This window comes from Triticum dicoccoides, chromosome 7A (genome assembly GCF_002162155.2).
Source record: "Triticum dicoccoides isolate Atlit2015 ecotype Zavitan chromosome 7A, WEW_v2.0, whole genome shotgun sequence".
Taxonomy (NCBI): domain Eukaryota; kingdom Viridiplantae; phylum Streptophyta; class Magnoliopsida; order Poales; family Poaceae; genus Triticum; species Triticum dicoccoides.
In genome coordinates, this window is record NC_041392.1 from 711287124 (window position 1) to 711293123 (window position 6000).

General features: G+C 43.9%; 1 pseudogene; it reads right to left on the reverse strand.

Annotated features, from left to right (window-relative positions):
- The window catches only part of LOC119333993, a 21513-nt pseudogene extending 16332 nt beyond the window's left edge, over positions 1–5181 (reverse strand).
- Positions 5182–6000: the final 819 nt, after the last annotated feature.

Consider the following 6000-nt stretch of genomic DNA (forward strand, 5'->3'; position numbering starts at 1 on the left):
CCGCCTCGCCGCCGCCGCAGGAGCTCGCCGCCGTCGCCCCAAGCTCCGGCCGTCTCCTTCCCTCGCCCCGGCCTCTTCCTCGCCATCTCCGGCGCCGCTCCGGCGAGGGATCCGGCCATTCTCGGTCGGCGTGCGCGAGATCTAGATCCGGTGAATAGTGAAACCCTAGGTGAAATTCGTCTAAGTCCCAGAAATTTCAGGCCAAGTGCCCATGTTCACGGCTCCGTAACTTTGCATCCATAGCTCCGATTCATGCATATAGCATATCAAAATGTTCATCTCAGAGAGTACATCATTTCATTCCATTGCATCATTTTCATTTGAGTTCATCTTGATGCCCGAAATGCTGTTAGAAAAGGGCTACTTGAGATTATTGTCAGATCTGCTACTCCATTTAGGTTTTTGTCATTTTTGCCATGATTAATGTGTGTATGATATGCCCTGATGCTCTACATGTGTTTTGTTAAGGGTTTTGTCATCTTTCCAGAGATGCAACCCATGTATTTTTGTGATGTGTGTGGTGACTTGTGCAAGCTTGCAAAGTGGTGCACTTAGTAATTCTGTTTTCAGGGACTTAGTGATTTCACTAAGTCCTGGAGCTGTTTATCTCATGATGCCATATGCTCATGTTGTTTCCTAGTGATTCGTGCCTCTTTTGAGGATGATCAGTAAGGGAGTTTTGTTAATATTGTAGTGCTCTATCCATCCATGTCTTTGTTTGCAATTATGGAGCACCCTAGCTTGAGTCAATCAAGCTCTACTTTTGTTACTTTGTGAATCTGGGCAGATTGTCAACTTGTTTGCAATTTTGCCGGTGATGTTGTAGTTGATCCATGCATGCTATGCTATTGTTCTTCCCATGTCTAGATTGCATTTTGTGCCTTCTTGATGGGTGTGTGCTTGTCTTTCCATGACTTGCTCTGTAGTGAGCGCATCGAGCTCGTAAACATGCCTACTTGATATCTGTTTTCAGCATGTGTCAGTTTTCACTAAGACTGAAAACTGATTATGTTTTTGCTATGTTCACATGCTTGCAATTGTATTTTCTGATCCCTTTTGGCTCAAGGTCACTAAGGGACTTTTGTTAAGCTCTTTGAGTAGCTCCATGCCATGCTTTACTTTGCCATTCTCATATCCTGTAGCATGTAGTTTTGTTGCTCCGAAGAGGGCTACCTGATCTGAAATTCCAGACAAGTGTTAATTTCACTAAGTCTGAAATATGTTTGCCATATGGATTTTTGCCATGCTTGTTTGAACCTGTTAATGGATGAATTGGCCGTAGCTCAGTGCTAGACTTTTGTTAAGCATCTTGTGTGCATCCCTGCCATGTATTTTGTTGTCATGTTTTGGTGTTGTAGCATGTTCATCTCATTGCATTTAGATGCCTACTTACTGTAAATCGCAGAACGTGGCCATATTTGAATCGCTTGCCATTTCCAAACCGTAACTCCGATTCCGGCGTTCTTTATATCGTTTTCAGGCGATTTCATCTCATCTTTCCAGTGGCACACTTGTTTTTTCAAGTTGAGTCCAGGTTCATGCATTTCCTGTCATATCTTGCATTTCGCATCCCGCATCGCATCCCGCATAGCATACCATCTTTGCATTGCGTTGTTTGAGTTTGCACGTGGTTGATTGTATCCTTGTTGCTTGTTTGTCTTGTTTGGGTAGAGCCGGGAGACGAGTTCGCTAACGAGGAGCCCGTTGAGTTTGCTTTCGAGGATCCAGTCAACTCTGACAACTGTGCAGGCAAGATGATCATACCCTCGAAATCACTACTATCTTTGCTATGCTAGTTTGCTCGCTCTTTTGCTATGCCAATGCTACGATGCCTACCATTTGCTTTCAAGCCTCCCAAATTGCCATGTCAAACCTCTAACCCACCTTGTCCTAGCAAACCGTTGATTGGCTATGTTACCGCTTTGCTCAGCCCCTCTTATAGCGTTGCTAGTTGCAGGTGAAGATTGAAGGCCGTTCCTTGTTGGAACCTTTATTTACTTGTTGGGATATCATTATATTATCTTGCTATCTTAATGCATCTATATACTTGGTAAAGGGTGGAAGGCTCGGCCTCTCGCCTAGTGTTTTGTTCCACTCTTGCCGCCCTAGTTTCCGTCATATCGGTGTTATGTTCCCGGATTTTGCGTTCCTTATGCGGTTGGGTTATAATGGGAACCCCTTGATAGTTCGCCTTGATTAAAGCTTTTCCAGCAATGCCCAACCTTGGTTTTACCATTTGCCACCTAGCCTTTTCTTTCTCTTGGGTTCTGCAGACTCAAGGGTCATCATTACTTTAAACCCCCCCCCCGGGCCAGTGCTCCTCTGAGTGTTGGTCCAAACTGTCAGCCGCCGGTGGCTACCAGGGCAACTCTGGGCTGGCCTATCGGAAGTTTGGACAATCTGAGTGTGCCCTGAGAAAGAGATATGTGCAGCTCCTATCGGGATTTGTCGGCACATTCGGGCGGTGTTGTTGGTCTTGTTTTAACCTGTCGAAGTGTCTTGAGTAACCGAGATACCGAGTCTGATCGGAACGTCTTGGGAGGAGGTCTATTCCTTCGTTGACCGTGAGAGCTTGTCATGGGCTAAGTTGGGACTCCCCTGCAGGGATTTGAACTTTCGAAAGCCGTGCCCGCGGTTATGGGCAGATGGGAATTTGTTAATGTCCGGTTGTAGATAACTTGAACTTTAACTTAATTAAAACGAATCAACTGAGTGTGTTACCATGATGGCCTCTTCTCGGCGGAGTCCGGGAAGTGGACACGGTGTTGGAGTAATGTTTACGCAGGTTGTTCTCTAGTTTCTCGCTCGTGCTTTGCCTCCTCTTCTCGCTCTCTTTTGCGAATAAGTTAGCCACCATACTTGCTAGTCGCTTGCTGCAGTTCCACATATATTTACCTTGCCTTACCTATAAGCTTAAATAGTCTTGATCGCGAGGGTGCGAGATTGTTGAGTCCCTGTGACTCACAGATTACTATTACACCAGATGCAGGGCCAGATGATTCCGCTCCAGGAGACGCGTATGAGCTCAAGTGGGAGTTCGACGAGGACTCTCAACGATACTATGTTTCCTTTCCCGATGATCAGTAGTGGTGCCCAGTTGATGGTGATATATTAATGTTTACTTACTATTCTTTAAACAGTAGTTGGTGGTGATGGTACGTCGTCCTCCACCCCACTTCTTCTCTGATGTGCTATCGGGCTGGCTGATGGTCCTCATGACAAACTTACCGCAACAAAAATTTCAATTGACTCCTCTGCTAATTTCTCTTCCCTCGACCATACCTCACACGACCACACCCATAAGAAAACAGACCAAATGTGATTGCTCTGTTGGTTCCAACCTTCTAGATTGGCATCTCTCCTTTCTCCTCTTTAGTTTGCCATGTCTGTCGTCGCCTCTATGCCACCCGACCCAACATGCTGATGGGCCACCTCACTGGTCTAATATCGTTCCATTGATGATAATGATGATCACCTCATCAATTGTACAGTGTAATATGAATCGAAGGAATGGAAGTAGCGTTGTTGCCTTGCATATATGTCTTCGGGCCTATTCGGCAACAGCCTAGCTTCCCAAACTCCTCAACTTCTACTCCTAGCTTCGATTTCCAGCTTCTCACAATGATGGAAAACGTTCGGCTGCGCAGCTCCTGCTTCTCGTCGCTGGCATGGGCTGACAACTCATTTAGATGGGCTGAAACTGGTTTGAGAGGAAAGCGAGCAAAGCCCATCTCGGTAGGCTACAACGGCACCCTTTTTCTCCTTAAAAATGTACGGCGGCCGTGATGGAGAGGGGTGATATGGCCTGTTCGGGCGAGAAATCAATCGAACCGGTACGCAGAGGTCACTTGGCGGTGGCTGCACCTCGTAATAACGATCAACTCGAGCTCCTTCATTGTCACAGAGCCAGGAAAAGACAGCTTCCCCAACTCCTACAAATTTGCACTAGGAGAATAGTCAGCTTCCCGATTTGAACTCCATGGAATTTTCTCGTTCAGCTCAGCTCCACTGTGGAGTCAATGGAAATTGAGAGTTGGAGCGTTGCTGAACAGGCCCGAATTCATCATCGTTTTACGATATTAAAGTAGTTCGTAGAAAAACCAGAAACAATGAATGCATATGCATCTAAATTAATTAATGATGGTACAATCGTGGACTGTATATATAGCTCATCTGCATACTATGGATTTAATTTAAGTTATTTGTTGAAATAGAGACAGTGTACTCATGGAAAAATACATGCTAGTTTTTTTAGGAAACAAAAAAAATACTAGTTCTTGTATGGATTCTCTCATCCTCTTCTCTTCCTTGTTTAAGGCTTGAATGGGACCATATATTCTTATGTTTATTACGGAAATCTATGCAGAAAAATCGATGCCAAGGACTAAGACAATCGCCGAACTATTGTTGTGGTTGTATTGTTAAATAACTGTCTTGATTAACATACGCATATGCATTGGGAAATATTGCAAGGAAAAGCATGCATAGACACCACAAAAGCCTATCTCACTTTTTTTTGAGAATTCTCGCCACTTTATTGATTCAACAAGATGTTCATAGGTACACGGTTAGGGTCATGGGGGATGCCCAACCAAACATGTCTACCTATGCCTAAATTACAAGCAAATTTGGCGAGATTATGAGCCTTGAAATTAAAGTTCCTACGCTCGTGAATAAAAGTACAATTAGTAAACTAGTAAACGCTGCATGATTTCATGTACTATAGCTCCATGAGGGCCACCTGTCCCACTAGAGATGTCCTTCACGACCCCCAGACAGTCCGAGGCCACAACAAACTTCTGAATCACAAGATCACCTGCAAGAGATAGAGCTTCTCTGCAAGCATATGTTTCCAAAATCACTGGATCAATTATCCCATGATAAGCTACCGCCGAGGATCCCAAGTATAGACCCTCTGCATCCTGGCAGATTGCCGCAACAGCCCCACCCCGTCTGTGTCTTGCCACTGCTCCATCCACATTCACCTTAACCTGATCAGCTTCCGGGGGTAGCCACTGCCGGGCTTCCGTCGGTGTTGCCCTTGGCGCGGCCGGCCGGAGTGCCAAATTTGCTAGCTGATCAAGTTCACCGATATAATTATTCACAAAGAAGATGGTTTGATGTGGACTTTGGAAGATCAACTCATAAATTGCTTTACGGCGTGCTTACCAGACTGACCATAAAGTGACCACCATCCTTGTGAAGCTAACACTTAGTGGTTCCTCATTTGCTGTCATTTTTGCCACTAGTGTTTCCTCTGAGAGGGCCCAGATGCATCTAGACATTGTGCAAGATAGCAGGGCATGTCACCATGAATCTCTCCCTCCACAGAGAGGACAAGTATTCTGAGTCGCCATATTTCGCTTCTGTAGCACATCAATCGTCGGCAAAGAATGACGAGCCTATCTCACTTGTTGCGAGCGAGAAGTCTTCCTCGCCGTCAGCACTTGCGCAACCGGGCCGGCCCAGCAAGCAATTTTCCTTTTTTCTTGTGCCCATATATCTCGCTTTCAGCGAGAGGGGTAGAAACCCTCACGGGGGAAACTTAGTTGGGCCGGCCCAGGAGCACGGGTACAACAGCCTCCTGTTTTCTTTTTTTTTACATTTTATTATGTTTCATTTTTTGCTTTATTATTTCAATTTTATTTATACTTTAAAAAAATCCAAATATATATATTACAAAAAAACTCTGTAAAAAAATTAGAAAATGTTGACCAAGCATTTGAAAAAATGTTAAATGTGTATAGAAAAAATGTTTATCACGCATACAAAAAATGTATTAAAAATCTGATCATGTATTGAAAACATGTTAATCAAGCATTCAAAAAATGTTGAATAAGTATTTTAAAATGGTGATCAAGCGTTTAAAGAATATTAAATGTGTATAGAAAAAATGTCGGTCATGTATTAAAAAATGATGTAATTTGTTATCATGTATATAAACGTGTTAATCAAGGATTTGAAAAAAAAATAACTATTTAAAAAATGGTGATCACGCAT